Consider the following 16,004-nt stretch of genomic DNA (forward strand, 5'->3'; position numbering starts at 1 on the left):
GCCCAGAGCACAAAGATGCAGTCAGGTTGAAATAACGAGATACTGAAGAGCAATTTTGTATTTCAGAGTGGGAAAAGGAAGTATGACCCCGACGTGATTTGAACACACAACCTTCTGATCTGGAGTCAGACGCGCTACCATTGCGCCACGAGGTCCTTGTGGCAATCCACCTGGTGTGTCTGATGACAGAATAAAGGTAGGAGACGTACATGCACCTGCAGAGCCTCATTGCTTCTTTAGGTAGACTGGCTAGGATAGCTTCCTTCTCTGCATCCGTACACGCTGCAGCCAAACCCTTCCCATGAAGTCTTGATGTTTATGAATTGAATGGCAAGTTTTGAAAAACTAAAGCAAGCGAGAAGAATTGCATGCAGTTTATTGGATTTTTTGGACGTCAGCAGACGAGACCTGCGAGAGGTAAACAGAAGTTCATAGTTGGTCATGCTGAATTTTTGAGCCAAAATGCACCGTCCCTGGGTGGGCTTGAACCACCAACCTTTCGGTTAACAGCCGAACGCGCTAACCGACTGCACCACAGAGACTCATGCAGTTCTTACACAGGGGCCTGATTGGTGTGCTGTTTGCTTATGCTTCCCAGGCAACCTGAAAATATTTCTAAAATAGCTCTTTTTCCCACAGCAAATCAGGGTATCAAGCACTTCCCTACCTCCCCTAATCCACACACACAGGGGATTTAGTAGAGGACAGAGCCCATCAACAGTGCACCAAATGTCTTCTGTGTAGGCATAACTTGCTATGAGGATAAAGCCACAGTTGCGCACTTGTGTTAAAAGGGGACAGTAGGCTGAACCCAGAGAACACGGGAGAAATGACTCAGGTTTACTGAGTGGAACACTCTGTGTCTTTGTGCCAAAAACAGCAGCGTCTTTTCGGTTAACAGCCGAACGCGCTAACCAATTGCACCACAGAGACTCACTGGCATGTGTGTTCTGCCTTTGGCCTGATTGCATTGCTATTTTTTTCTGATTGGCAGAAAACCTGAACTTTTTTCTGAAAAAGGCATGCCTCTCTTAGCACTGCAGTGCATTAGACTGCTCCCTTGCTTCCCTGAGCCCCCAAATACACAACCACCCTGGGCACAATAGAAGACACATTCCAGCAGATTTAGCAAGAGTGCACCAAGGATTCTATATGTAGGTACCTTGCTGAGAAGCAAGACATGCAGTTGCATTCTTCTGTTAAAAGAGGGCAGCAGAGTGCACCAAGAGAACTTGGGGGAAGTAGCTTATGTTAACTACTTGCCATGCTCTTTATAGATCCCTCTGTTTGACTGGGTGAATTCTAATTTCTGGGGTAGAGTAAGCAATTTTTGGATCTAGTTGCTGTGCGCAACAGGAATGCTATATACTGCACTGTACTGCTACTGAAAAGTTACCAATTTTACAGGATGTTCAGGTAAGCTTTGTTTCAGAAAACAACTTGCTAGAGGCCCTAGGACAGATTACTGGGACAAAGGAAGAGGGTTTGGGGATTAGCACATCTCCTATGAAAGGTACAGTCACGCCCAAGACAACTCTGAGTGTCACCTCAAATTCTAAGAAATGCAAACTAGGGACCTACGCTTTTTATTGCCAGTGGATCTTTGTGGTTCAGACAAATGTGCACGCCTCCCAGAGCCCCTTGCAATGCACTTAGGGAAAGGGGGGAAGGTGCTGTGAAGCCCTCTCGCTGACAATGTCTCTCTTGTCTATAATGTAACTATGAGAGAGAGAGAAATAGGCAATGCGAGAGTGAAAAAGTAAAATGGAAATGTGTCTACTGAGACCAGTATAAGGGGAAATCCTCACAATCCAGGACCGACAGTTGATTGGGAGGGCGCTTACAGGTTTCCGACACCAGACCGGTACCTGAACTCACAAACCCAAACTGCAAAGTGATGGGCATTGCCACTAGACTGCCGACCCCCTTTCGGGGCCCCAGCATATATCCTTTAGTCACACCTAGAGTTCCCAGGACAGTGCAGCATTCAGCGATTACACGAAAATATTGACAGCGCTAGGAGGCCATGCAAATGGCAGAGGTATGCTTTACAAAGCCCACGTAGCGTGCACAAAACAGCACATCAGTCAGGCCCACTTGAAGAGATGGTAAAGAGGAAATACTTCTGCTGCATCCAGTAAAACATAGAGATTGGCCTGCTTTAAAGGTTGACCATGTCCTTCATGGGTGTCTGTCAATATGATACTTCCCTGCTGCAAAGCTTACATTCGAAACGCCAGAACAACTAGGCCCAGAGCACAAAGATGCAGTCAGGTTGAAATAACGAGATACTGAAGAGCAATTTTGTATTTCAGAGTGGGAAAAGCAAATATGACCCCGACGTGATTTGAACACGCAACCTTCTGATCTAGAGTCAGACGCGCTACCATTGCGCCACGAGGTCCTTGTGGCAGTCCACCTGGTGTGTCTGATGACAGAATAAAGGTAGGAGACGTACATGCACCTGCAGAGCCTCATTGCTTCTTTAAGTAGACTGGCTAGGATAGCTTCCTTCTCTGCATCAGTACACGCTGCAGCCAAACCCTTCCCATGAAGTCTTGATGTTTATGAATTGAATGGCAAGTTTTGAAAAACTAAAGCAAGCGAGAAGAATTGCTTGCAGTTTATTGGATTTTTTGGACGTCAGCAGACGAGACCTGCGAGAGGTAAACAGAAGTTCATAGTTGGTCATGCTGAATTTTTGAGCCAAAATGCATCGTCCCTGGGTGGGCTTGAACCACCAACCTTTCGGTTAACAGCCGAACGCGCTAACCGATTGCGCCACAGAGACTCATGCAGTGCTTACACTGGGGCCTGATTGGTGTGCTGTTTGCTTATGCTCCCCAGGCAACCTGAAAATATTTCTAAAATAGCTCTATTTCCCACAGCAAATCAGGGTATGAAGTACTTCCCTACCTCCCGTAATCCACAAACACAGGGGATTTAGTAGAGGACAGAGCCCATCAACAGTGCACCAAATGCCCTCTGTGTAGGCATAACTTGCTATGAGGAGAAAGCCACAGTTGCGCACTTGTGTTAAAAGGGGACAGTAGGCTGAACCCAGAGAACACGGGAGAAATGACTCAGGTTTACTGAGTGGAACACTCTGTGTCTTTGTGCCCAAAACAGCAGCGTCTTTTCGGTTAACAGCCGAACGCGCTAACCAATTGCGCCACAGAGACTCACTGGCATGTGTGTTCTGCCTTTGGCCTGATTGCATTGCTATTTTTTTCTGATTGGCAGAAAACCTGAACTTTTTTCTGAAAAAGGCATGCCTCTCGTAGCACTGCAGTGCATTAGACTGCTCCCTTGCTTCCCTGAGTCCCCAAATACACAACCACCTTGGGCACAATAGAAGACACATTCCAGCAGATTTAGCAAGAGTGCACCAAGGTTTCTATATGTAGGTACCTTGCTGAGAAGCAAGACCTGCAGTTGCATTCTTCTGTTAAAAGAGGGCAGCAGAGTGCACCAAGAGAACTTGGGGGAAGTAGCTTATGTTAACTACTTGCCATGCTCTTTATAGATCCCTCTGTTTGACTGGGTGAATTCTAATTTCTGGGGTAGAGTAAGCAATTTTTGGATCTAGATGCTGTGCGCAACAGGAATGCTATATACTGCACTGTACTGCTACTGAAAAGTTACCAATTTTACAGGATGTTCAGGTAAGCTTTGTTTCAGAAAACAACTTGCTAGAGGCACTAAGACAGATTACTGGGACAAAGGAAGAGGGTTTGGGGATTAGCACATCTCCTATGAAAGGTACAGTCACGCCCGAGACAACTCTGAGTGTCACCTCAAATTCTAAGAAATGCAAACTAGGGACCTACGCTTTTTATTGCCAGTGGATCTTTGTGTTTCAGACAAATGTGCACGCCTCCCAGAGCCCCTTGCAATGCACTTAGGGAAATGGGGGAAGGTGCTGTGAAGCCCTCTCGCTGACAATGTCTCTCTTGTCTATAATGTATCTATGAGAGAGAGAGAAATAGGCAATGCGAGAGTGAAAAAGTAAAATGGAAATGTGTCTACTGAGACCAGTATAAGGGGAAATCCTCACAATCCAGGACCGACAGTTGATTGGGAGGGCGCTTACAGGTTTCCGACACCAGACCGGTACCTGAACTCACAAACCCAAACTGAAAAGTGATGGGCATAGCCACTAGACTGCCGACCCCCTTTCGGGGCCCCAGCATATATCCTTTAGTCACACCTAGAGTTCCCAGGACAGTGCAGCATTCAGCGAATACACGAAAATATTGACAGCGCTAGGAGGCCATGCAAATGGCAGAGGTATGCTTTACAAAGCCCACGTAGCGTGCACAAAACAGCACATCAGTCAGGCCCACTTGAAGAGATGGTAAAGAGGAAATACTTCTGCTGCATCCAGTAAAACATAGAGATTGGCCTGCTTTAAAGCTTGACCATGTCCTTCATGGGTGTCTGTCAATATGATACTTCCCTGGTGCAAAGTTTACATTCGAAACGCCAGAACAACTAGGCCCAGAGCACAAAGATGCAGTCAGGTTGAATTAACGAGATACTGAAGAGCAATTTTGTATTTCAGAGTGGGAAAAGGAAGTATGACCCCGACGTGATTTGAACACACAACCTTCTGATCTGGAGTCAGACGCGCTACCATTGCGCCACGAGGTCCTTGTGGCAGTCCACCTGGTGTGTCTGATGACAGAATAAAGGTAGGAGACGTGCATGGACCTGCAGAGCCTCATTGCTTCTTTAAGTAGACTGGCTAGGATAGCTTCCTTCTGTGCATCAGTACACGCTGCAGCCAAACCCTTCCCATGAAGTCTTGATGTTTATGAATTGAATGGCAAGTTTTGAAAAACTAAAGCAAGCGAGAAGAATTGCTTACAGTTTATTGGATTTTTTGGACGTCAGCAGACGAGACCTGCGAGAGGTAAACAGAAGTTCATAGTTGGTCATGCTGAATTTTTGAGCCAAAATGCATCGTCCCTGGGTGGGCTTGAACCACCAACCTGAACGCGCTAACCGATTGCGCCACAGAGACTCATGCAGTGCTTACACTGGGGCCTGATTGGTGTGCTGTTTGCTTATGCTTCCCAGGCAAACTGAAAATATTTCTAAAATAGCTCTATTTCCCACAGCAAATCAGGGTATCAAGCACTTCCCTACCTCCCCTAATCCTAATCCACAAACACAGGGGATTTAGTAGAGGACAGAGCCCATCAACAGTGCACCAAATGTCCTCTGTGTAGGCATAACTTGCTATGAGGAGAAAGCCACAGTTGCGCACTTGTGTTAAAAGGGGACAGTAGGCTGAACCCAGAGAACACGGGAGAAATGACTCAGGTTTACTGAGTGGAACACTCTGTGTCTTTGTGCCAAAAACAGCAGCGTCTTTTCGGTTAACAGCCGAACGCGCTAACCAATTGTGCCACAGAGACTCACTGGCATGTGTGTTCTGCCTTTGGCCTGATTGCATTGCTATTTTTTTCTGATTGGCAGAAAACCTGAACTTTTTTCTGAAAAAGGCATGCCTCTCTTAGCACTGCAGTGCATTAGACTGCTCCCTTGCTTCCCTGAGTCCCCAAATACACAACCACCTTGGGCACAATAGAAGACACATTCCAGCAGATTTAGCAAGAGTGCATCAAGGTTTCTATATGTAGGTACCTTTCTGAGAAGCAAGACCTGCAGTTGCATTCTTCCGTTAAAAGAGGGAAGCAGAGTGCACCAAGAGAACTTGGGGGAAGTAGATTATGTTAACTACTTGCCATGATCTTTATAGATCCCTCTGTTTGACTGGGTGAATTCTATTTTCTGGGGTAGAGTAAGCAATTTTTGGATCTAGATGCTGTGCGCAACAGGAATGCTATATACTGCACTGTACTGCTACTGAAAAGTTACCAATTTTACAGGATGTTCAGGTAAGCTTTCTTTCAGAAAACAACTTGCTAGAGGCCCTAGGACAGATTACTGGGACAAAGGATAAAGGGTTTGGGGATTAGCACATCTCCCATGAAAGGTACAGTCACGCCCGAGACAACTCTGAGTGCCTCCTCAAATTCTAAGAAATGCGAACTGGGGTCCTACGCCTTTTATTGCCAGTGGATCTTTGTGTTTCAGACAAATGTGCACGCCTCCCAGAGCCCCATGCAATGCACTTAGGGAAATGGGGGAAGGTGCTGTGCAACCCTCTCGCTGACAATGTCTCTCTTGTCTATAATGTATCTATGAGAGAGAGAGAAATAGGCAATGCGAGAGTGAAAAAGTAAAATGGAAATGTGTCTACTGAGACCAGTATAAGGGGAAATCCTCACAATCCAGGACCGACAGTTGATTGGGAGGGCGCTTACAGTTTTCTGACACCAGACCGGTACCTGAACTCACAAACCCAAACTGCAAAGTGATGGGCATTGCCACTAGACTGCCGACCCCCTTTCGGGGCCCCAGCATATATCGTTTGGTCACACCTAGAGTTCCCAGGACAGTGCAGCATTCAGCGATTACACGAAAATATTGACAGCGCTAGGAGGCCATGCAAATGGCAGAGGTATGCTTTACAAAGCCCACGTAGCGTGCACAAAACAGCACATCAGTCAGGCCCACTTGAAGAGATGGTAAAGAGGAAATACTTCTGCTGCATCCAGTAAAACATAGAGATTGGCCTGCTTTAAAGGTTGACCATGTCCTTCATGGGTGTCTGTCAATATGATACTTCCCTGCTGCAAAGCTTACATTCGAAACGCCAGAACAACTAGGCCCAGAGCATAAAGATGCAGTCAGGTTGAAATAACGAGATACTGAAGAGCAATTTTGTATTTCAAAGTGGGAAAAGGAAGTATGACCCCGACATGATTTGAACACACAACCTTCTGATCTGGAGTCAGACGCGCTACCATTGCGCCACGAGGTCCTTGTGGCAGTCCACCTGGTGTGTCTGATGACAGAATAAAGGTAGGAGACGTGCATGGACCTGCAGAGCCTCATTGCTTCTTTAAGTAGACTGGCTAGGATAGCTTCCTTCTGTGCATCAGTACACGCTGCAGCCAAACCCTTCCCATGAAGTCTTGATGTTTATGAATTGAATGGCAAATTTTGAAAAACTAAAGCAAGCGAGAAGAATTGCTTGCAGTTTATTGGATTTTTTGGACGTCAGCAGACGAGACCTGCGAGAGGTAAACAGAAGTCCATAGTTGGTCACGCTGAATTTTTGAGCCAAAATGCACCGTCCCTGGGTGGGCTTGAACCACCAACCTTTCGGTTAACAGCCGAACGCGCTAACCGATTGCGCCACAGAGACTCATGCAGTTCTTACACAGGGGCCTGATTGGTGTGCTGTTTGCTTATGCTTCCCAGGCAACCTGAAAATATTTCTAAAATAGCTCTATTTCCCACAGCAAATCAGGGTATCAAGCACTTCCCTACCTCCCCTAATCCACAAACACAGGGGATTTAGTAGAGGACAGAGCCCATCAACAGTGCACCAAATGTCCTCTGTGTAGGCATAACTTGCTATGAGGAGAAAGCCACAGTTGCGCACTTGTGTTAAAAGGGGACAGTAGGCTGAACCCAGAGAACACGGGAGAAATGACTCAGGTTTACTGAGTGGAACACTCTGTGTCTTTGTGCCAAAAACAGCAGCGTCTTTTCGGTTAACAGCCGAACGCGCTAACCAATTGTGCCACAGAGACTCACTGGCATGTGTGTTCTGCCTTTGGCCTGATTGCATTGCTATTTTTTTCTGATTGGCAGAAAACCTGAACTTTTTTCTGAAAAAGGCATGCCTCTCTTAGCACTGCAGTGCATTAGACTGCTCCCTTGCTTCCCTGAGTCCCCAAATACACAACCACCTTGGGCACAATAGAAGACACATTCCAGCAGATTTAGCAAGAGTGCACCAAGGATTCTATATGTAGGTACCTTGCTGAGAAGCAAGACCTGCAGTTGCATTCTTCTGTTAAAAGAGGGCAGCAGAGTGCACCAAGAGAACTTGGGGGAAGTAGCTTATGTTAACTACTTGCCATGCTCTTTATAGATCCCTCTGTTTGACTGGGTGAATTCTAATTTCTGGGGTAGAGTAAGCAATTTTTGGATCTAGATGCTGTGCGCAACAGGAATGCTATATACTGCACTGTACTGCTACTGAAAAGTTACCAATTTTACAGGATGTTCAGGTAAGCTTTGTTTCAGAAAACAACTTGCTAGAGGCACTAAGACAGATTACTGGGACAAAGGAAGAGGGTTTGGGGATTAGCACATCTCCTATGAAAGGTACAGTCACGCCCGAGACAACTCTGAGTGTCACCTCAAATTCTAAGAAATGCAAACTAGGGACCTACGCTTTTTATTGCCAGTGGATCTTTGTGTTTCAGACAAATGTGCACGCCTCCCAGAGCCCCTTGCAATGCACTTAGGGAAAGGGGGGAAGGTGCTGTGAAGCCCTCTCGCTGACAATGTCTCTCTTGTCTATAATGTAACTATGAGAGAGAGAGAAATAGGCAATGCGAGAGTGAAAAAGTAAAATGGAAATGTGTCTACTGAGACCAGTATAAGGGGAAATCCTCACAATCCAGGACCGACAGTTGATTGGGAGGGCGCTTACAGGTTTCCGACACCAGACCGGTACCTGAACTCACAAACCCAAACTGCAAAGTGATGGGCATTGCCACTAGACTGCCGACCCCCTTTCGGGCCTCAGCATATATCCTTTTGTCACACCTAGAGTTCCCAGGACAGTGCAGCATTCAGCGATTACACGAAAATATTGACAGCGCTAGGAGGCCATGCAAATGGCAGAGGTATGCTTTACAAAGCCCACGTAGCGTGCACAAAACAGCACATCAGTCAGGCCCACTTGAAGAGATGGTCAAGAGGAAATACTTCTGCTGCATCCAGTAAAACATAGAGATTGGCCTGCTTTAAAGGTTGACCATGTCCTTCATGGGTGTCTGTCAATATGATACTTCCCTGCTGCAAAGCTTACATTCGAAACGCCAGAACAACTAGGCCCAGAGCATAAAGATGCAGTCAGGTTGAAATAACGAGATACTGAAGAGCAATTTTGTATTTCAGAGTGGGAAAAGGAAGTATGACCCCGACGTGATTTGAACACACAACCTTCTGATCTGGAGTCAGACGCTACCATTGCGCCACGAGGTCCTTGTGGCAATCCACCTGGTGTGTCTGATGACAGAATAAAGGTAGGAGACGTGCATGAACCTGCAGAGCCTCATTGCTTCTTTAAGTAGACTGGCTAGGATAGCTTCCTTCTGTGCATCAGTACACGCTGCAGCCAAACCCTTCCCATGAAGTCTTGATGTTTATGAATTGAATGGCAAGTTTTGAAAAACTAAAGCAAGCGAGAAGAATTGCTTGCAGTTTATTGGATTTTTTGGACGTCAGCAGACGAGACCTGCGAGAGGTAAACAGAAGTCCATAGTTGGTCACGCTGAATTTTTGAGCCAAAATGCACCGTCCCTGGGTGGGCTTCGGTTAACAGCCGAACGCGCTAACCGATTGCGCCACAGAGACTCATGCAGTTCTTACACAGGGGCCTGATTGGTGTGCTGTTTGCTTATGCTTCCCAGGCAACCTGAAAATATTTCTAAAATAGCTCTATTTCCCACAGCAAATCAGGGTATCAAGCACTTCCCTACCTCCCGTAATCCACAAACACAGGGGATTTAGTAGAGGACAGAGCCCATCAACAGTGCACCAAATGCCCTCTGTGTAGGCATAACTTGCTATGAGGAGAAAGCCACAGTTGCGCACTTGTGTTAAAAGGGGACAGTAGGCTAAACCCAGAGAACACGGGAGAAATGACTCAGGTTTACTGAGTGGAACACTCTGTGTCTTTGTGCCCAAAACAGCAGCGTCTTTTCGGTTAACAGCCGAACGCGCTAACCAATTGCGCCACAGAGACTCACTGGCATGTGTGTTCTGCCTTTGGCCTGATTGCATTGCTATTTTTTTCTGATTGGCAGAAAACCTGAACTTTTTTCTGAAAAAGGCATGCCTCTCTTAGCACTGCAGTGCATTAGACTGCTCCCTTGCTTCCCTGAGTCCCCAAATACACAACCACCTTGGGCACAATAGAAGACACATTCCAGCAGATTTAGCAAGAGTGCACCAAGGATTCTATATGTAGGTACCTTGCTGAGAAGCAAGACCTGCAGTTGCATTCTTCTGTTAAAAGAGGGCAGCAGAGTTCACCAAGAGAACATGGGGGAAGTAGCTTATGTTAACTACTTGCCATGCTCTTTATAGATCCCTCTGTTTGACTGGGTGAATTCTAATTTCTGGGGTAGAGTAAGCAATTTTTGGATCTAGATGCTGTGCGCAACAGGAATGCTATATACTGCACTGTACTGCTACTGAAAAGTTACCAATTTTACAGGATGTTCAGTTAAGCTTTGTTTCAGAAAACAACTTGCTAGAGGCACTAAGACAGATTACTGGGACAAAGGAAGAGGGTTTGGGGATTAGCACATCTCCTATGAAATGTACAGTCACGCCCGAGACAACTCTGAGTGTCACCTCAAATTCTAAGAAATGCAAACTAGGGACCTACGCTTTTTATTGCCAGTGGATCTTTGTGTTCAGACAAATGTGCACGCCTCCCAGAGCCCCTTGCAATGCACTTAGGGAAAGGGGGGAAGGTGCTGTGAAGCCCTCTCGCTGACAATGTCTCTCTTGTCTATAATGTAACTATGAGAGAGAGAGAAATAGGCAATGCGAGAGTGAAAAAGTAAAATGGAAATGTGTCTACTGAGACCAGTATAAGGGGAAATCCTCACAATCCAGGACCGACAGTTGATTGGGAGGGCGCTTACAGGTTTCCGACACCAGACCGGTACCTGAACTCACAAACCCAAACTGCAAAGTGATGGGCATTGCCACTAGACTGCCGACCCCCTTTCGGGGCCCCAGCATATATCCTTTAGTCACACCTAGATTTCCCAGGACAGTGCAGCATTCAGCGATTACACGAAAATATTGACAGCGCTAGGAGGCCATGCAAATGGCAGAGGTATGCTTTACAAAGCCCACGTAGCGTGCACAAAACAGCACATCAGTCAGGCCCACTTGAAGAGATGGTAAAGAGGAAATACTTCTGCTGCATCCAGTAAAACATAGAGATTGGCCTGCTTTAAAGGTTGACCATGTCCTTCATGGGTGTCTGTCAATATGATACTTCCCTGCTGCAAAGCTTACATTCGAAAGGCCAGAACAACTAGGCCCAGAGCATAAAGATGCAGTCAGGTTGAAATAACGAGATACTGAAGAGCAATTTTGTATTTCAGAGTGGGAAAAGGAAGTATGACCCCAACGTGATTTGAACACACAACCTTCTGATCTGGAGTCAGACGCTACCATTGCGCCACGAGGTCCTTGTGGCAATCCACCTGGTGTGTCTGATGACAGAATAAAGGTAGGAGACGTGCAGAGCCTCATTGCTTCTTTAAGTAGACTGGCTAGGATAGCTTCCTTCTGTGCATCAGTACACGCTGCAGCCAAACCCTTCCCATGAAGTCTTGATGTTTATGAATTGAATGGCAAGTTTTGAAAAACTAAAGCAAGCGAGAAGAATTGCTTGCAGTTTATTGGATTTTTTGGACGTCAGCAGACGAGACCTGCGAGAGGTAAACAGAAGTCCATAGTTGGTCACGCTGAATTTTTGAGCCAAAATGCACCGTCCCTGGGTGGGCTTGAACCACCAACCTTTCGGTTAACAGCCGAACGCGCTAACCGATTGCGCCACAGAGACTCATGCAGTTCTTACACAGGGGCCTGATTGGTGTGCTGTTTGCTTATGCTTCCCAGGCAACCTGAAAATATTTCTAAAATAGCTCTATTTCCCACAGCAAATCAGGGTATCAAGCACTTCCCTACCTCCCCTAATCCACAAACACAGGGGATTTAGTAGAGGACAGAGCCCATCAACAGTGCACCAAATGTCCTCTGTGTAGGCATAACTTGCTATGAGGAGAAAACCACAGTTGCGCACTTGTGTTAAAAGGGGACAGTAGGCTGAACCCAGAGAACACGGGAGAAATGACTCAGGTTTACTGAGTGGAACACTCTGTGTCTTTGTGCCAAAAACAGCAGCGTCTTTTCGGTTAACAGCCGAACGCGCTAACCAATTGTGCCACAGAGACTCACTGGCATGTGTGTTCTGCCTTTGGCCTGATTGCATTGCTATTTTTTTCTGATTGGCAGAAAACCTGAACTTTTTTCTGAAAAAGGCATGCCTCTCTTAGCACTGCAGTGCATTAGACTGCTCCCTTGCTTCCCTGAGTCCCCAAATACAAAACCACCTTGGGCACAATAGAAGACACATTCCAGCAGATTTAGCAAGAGTGCACCAAGGATTCTATATGTAGGTACCTTGCTGAGAAGCAAGACCTGCAGTTGCATTCTTCTGTTAAAAGAGGGCAGCAGAGTGCACCAAGAGAACTTGGGGGAAGTAGCTTATGTTAACTACTTGCCATGCTCTTTATAGATCCCCCTGTTTGACTGGGTGAATTCTAATTTCTGGGGTAGAGTAAGCAATTTTTGGATCTAGATGCTGTGCGCAACAGGAATGCTATATACTGCACTGTACTGCTACTGAAAAGTTACCAATTTTACAGGATGTTCAGGTAAGCTTTGTTTCAGAAAACAACTTGCTAGAGGCACTAAGACAGATTACTGGGACAAAGGAAGAGGGTTTGGGGATTAGCACATCTCCTATGAAAGGTACAGTCACGCCCGAGACAACTCTGAGTGTCACCTCAAATTCTAAGAAATGCAAACTAGGGACCTACGCTTTTTATTGCCAGTGGATCTTTGTGTTTCAGACAAATGTGCACGCCTCCCAGAGCCCCTTGCAATGCACTTAGGGAAAGGGGGGAAGGTGCTGTGAAGCCCTCTCGCTGACAATGTCTCTCTTGTCTATAATGTAACTATGAGAGAGAGAGAAATAGGCAATGCGAGAGTGAAAAAGTAAAATGGAAATGTGTCTACTGAGACCAGTATAAGGGGAAATCCTCACAATCCAGGACCGACAGTTGATTGGGAGGGCGCTTACAGGTTTCCGACACCAGACCGGTACCTGAACTCACAAACCCAAACTGCAAAGTGATGCCCATTGCCACTAGACTGCCGACCCCCTTTCGGGGCCCCAACATATATCCTTTAGTCACACCTAGAGTTCCCAGGACAGTGCAGCATTCAGCGATTACACGAAAATATTGACAGCGCTAGGAGGCCATGCAAATGGCAGAGGTATGCTTTACAAAGCCCACGTAGCGTGCACAAAACAGCACATCAGTCAGGCCCACTTGAAGAGATGGTAAAGAGGAAATACTTCTGCTGCATCCAGTAAAACATAGAGATTGGCCTGCTTTAAAGGTTGACCATGTTCTTCATGGGTGTCAGTCAATATGATACTTCCCTGCTGCAAAGCTTACATTCGAAACGCCAGAACAACTAGGCCCAGAGCATAAAGATGCAGTCAGGTTGAAATAACGAGATACTGAAGAGCAATTTTGTATTTCAGAGTGGGAAAAGGAAGTATGACCCCGACATGATTTGAACACACAACCTTCTGATCTGGAGTCAGACGCGCTACCATTGCGCCACGAGGTCCTTGTGGCAGTCCACCTGGTGTGTCTGATGACAGAATAAAGGTAGGAGACGTGCATGGACCTGCAGAGCCTCATTGCTTCTTTAAGTAGACTGGCTAGGATAGCTTCCTTCTGTGCATCAGTACACGCTGCAGCCAAACCCTTCCCATGAAGTCTTGATGTTTATGAATTGAATGGCAAATTTTGAAAAACTAAAGCAAGCGAGAAGAATTGCTTGCAGTTTATTGGATTTTTTGGACGTCAGCAGACGAGACCTGCGAGAGGTAAACAGAAGTCCATAGTTGGTCACGCTGAATTTTTGAGCCAAAATGCACCGTCCCTGGGTGGGCTTGAACCACCAACCTTTCGGTTAACAGCCGAACGCGCTAACCGATTGCGCCACAGAGACTCATGCAGTTCTTACACAGGGGCCTGATTGGTGTGCTGTTTGCTTATGCTTCCCAGGCAACCTGAAAATATTTCTAAAATAGCTCTATTTCCCACAGCAAATCAGGGTATCAAGCACTTCCCTACCTCCCCTAATCCACAAACACAGGGGATTTAGTAGAGGACAGAGCCCATCAACAGTGCACCAAATGTCCTCTGTGTAGGCATAACTTGCTATGAGGAGAAAGCCACAGTTGCGCACTTGTGTTAAAAGGGGACAGTAGGCTGAACCCAGAGAACACGGGAGAAATGACTCAGGTTTACTGAGTGGAACACTCTGTGTCTTTGTGCCAAAAACAGCAGCGTCTTTTCGGTTAACAGCCGAACGCGCTAACCAATTGTGCCACAGAGACTCACTGGCATGTGTGTTCTGCCTTTGGCCTGATTGCATTGCTATTTTTTTCTGATTGGCAGAAAACCTGAACTTTTTTCTGAAAAAGGCATGCCTCTCTTAGCACTGCAGTGCATTAGACTGCTCCCTTGCTTCCCTGAGTCCCCAAATACACAACCACCTTGGGCACAATAGAAGACACATTCCAGCAGATTTAGCAAGAGTGCACCAAGGATTCTATATGTAGGTACCTTGCTGAGAAGCAAGACCTGCAGTTGCATTCTTCTGTTAAAAGAGGGCAGCAGAGTGCACCAAGAGAACTTGGGGGAAGTAGCTTATGTTAACTACTTGCCATGCTCTTTATAGATCCCTCTGTTTGACTGGGTGAATTCTAATTTCTGGGGTAGAGTAAGCAATTTTTGGATCTAGATGCTGTGCGCAACAGGAATGCTATATACTGCACTGTACTGCTACTGAAAAGTTACCAATTTTACAGGATGTTCAGGTAAGCTTTGTTTCAGAAAACAACTTGCTAGAGGCACTAAGACAGATTACTGGGACAAAGGAAGAGGGTTTGGGGATTAGCACATCTCCTATGAAAGGTACAGTCACGCCCGAGACAACTCTGAGTGTCACCTCAAATTCTAAGAAATGCAAACTAGGGACCTACGCTTTTTATTGCCAGTGGATCTTTGTGTTTCAGACAAATGTGCACGCCTCCCAGAGCCCCTTGCAATGCACTTAGGGAAAGGGGGGAAGGTGCTGTGAAGCCCTCTCGCTGACAATGTCTCTCTTGTCTATAATGTAACTATGAGAGAGAGAGAAATAGGCAATGCGAGAGTGAAAAAGTAAAATGGAAATGTGTCTACTGAGACCAGTATAAGGGGAAATCCTCACAATCCAGGACCGACAGTTGATTGGGAGGGCGCTTACAGGTTTCCGACACCAGACCGGTACCTGAACTCACAAACCCAAACTGCAAAGTGATGGGCATTGCCACTAGACTGCCGACCCCCTTTCGGGCCTCAGCATATATCCTTTTGTCACACCTAGAGTTCCCAGGACAGTGCAGCATTCAGCGATTACACGAAAATATTGACAGCGCTAGGAGGCCATGCAAATGGCAGAGGTATGCTTTACAAAGCCCACGTAGCGTGCACAAAACAGCACATCAGTCAGGCCCACTTGAAGAGATGGTCAAGAGGAAATACTTCTGCTGCATCCAGTAAAACATAGAGATTGGCCTGCTTTAAAGGTTGACCATGTCCTTCATGGGTGTCTGTCAATATGATACTTCCCTGCTGCAAAGCTTACATTCGAAACGCCAGAACAACTAGGCCCAGAGCATAAAGATGCAGTCAGGTTGAAATAACGAGATACTGAAGAGCAATTTTGTATTTCAGAGTGGGAAAAGGAAGTATGACCCCGACGTGATTTGAACACACAACCTTCTGATCTGGAGTCAGACGCTACCATTGCGCCACGAGGTCCTTGTGGCAATCCACCTGGTGTGTCTGATGACAGAATAAAGGTAGGAGACGTGCATGAACCTGCAGAGCCTCATTGCTTCTTTAAGTAGACTGGCTAGGATAGCTTCCTTCTGTGCATCAGTACACGCTGCAGCCAAACCCTTCCCA

The 16,004-nt window shown here is 46.3% G+C and overlaps 9 non-coding genes across 9 annotated transcripts; all 9 read right to left on the reverse strand.

Annotated features, from left to right (window-relative positions):
- Positions 1 to 83: 83 nt before the first annotated feature.
- TRNAW-CCA (transfer RNA tryptophan (anticodon CCA)) lies at positions 84 to 155 on the reverse strand. Its single transcript has one exon. It is a non-coding gene; the product is annotated as a tRNA-Trp (tRNA).
- A 313-nt stretch (positions 156 to 468) lies between these two features.
- Positions 469 to 542, reverse strand: TRNAN-GUU (transfer RNA asparagine (anticodon GUU)). The gene has a single exon. It is a non-coding gene; the product is annotated as a tRNA-Asn (tRNA).
- A 2,175-nt stretch (positions 543 to 2,717) lies between these two features.
- TRNAN-GUU (transfer RNA asparagine (anticodon GUU)) lies at positions 2,718 to 2,791 on the reverse strand. The gene has a single exon. It is a non-coding gene; the product is annotated as a tRNA-Asn (tRNA).
- Positions 2,792 to 4,581: 1,790 nt separating this feature from the next.
- TRNAW-CCA (transfer RNA tryptophan (anticodon CCA)) lies at positions 4,582 to 4,653 on the reverse strand. Its single transcript has one exon. It is a non-coding gene; the product is annotated as a tRNA-Trp (tRNA).
- A 2,170-nt stretch (positions 4,654 to 6,823) lies between these two features.
- Positions 6,824 to 6,895, reverse strand: TRNAW-CCA (transfer RNA tryptophan (anticodon CCA)). The gene has a single exon. It is a non-coding gene; the product is annotated as a tRNA-Trp (tRNA).
- A 313-nt stretch (positions 6,896 to 7,208) lies between these two features.
- Positions 7,209 to 7,282, reverse strand: TRNAN-GUU (transfer RNA asparagine (anticodon GUU)). Its single transcript has one exon. It is a non-coding gene; the product is annotated as a tRNA-Asn (tRNA).
- A 4,393-nt stretch (positions 7,283 to 11,675) lies between these two features.
- On the reverse strand, positions 11,676 to 11,749 carry TRNAN-GUU (transfer RNA asparagine (anticodon GUU)). Its single transcript has one exon. It is a non-coding gene; the product is annotated as a tRNA-Asn (tRNA).
- A 1,790-nt stretch (positions 11,750 to 13,539) lies between these two features.
- On the reverse strand, positions 13,540 to 13,611 carry TRNAW-CCA (transfer RNA tryptophan (anticodon CCA)). Its single transcript has one exon. It is a non-coding gene; the product is annotated as a tRNA-Trp (tRNA).
- Positions 13,612 to 13,924: 313 nt separating this feature from the next.
- TRNAN-GUU (transfer RNA asparagine (anticodon GUU)) lies at positions 13,925 to 13,998 on the reverse strand. The gene has a single exon. It is a non-coding gene; the product is annotated as a tRNA-Asn (tRNA).
- Between the last annotated feature and the right edge of the window lie 2,006 nt (positions 13,999 to 16,004).

Source organism: Ambystoma mexicanum, chromosome 11 (genome assembly GCF_040938575.1).
Source record: "Ambystoma mexicanum isolate Mex_15411 chromosome 11, UKY_AmexF1_1, whole genome shotgun sequence".
Classification (NCBI taxonomy): Eukaryota; Metazoa; Chordata; class Amphibia; order Caudata; family Ambystomatidae; genus Ambystoma; species Ambystoma mexicanum.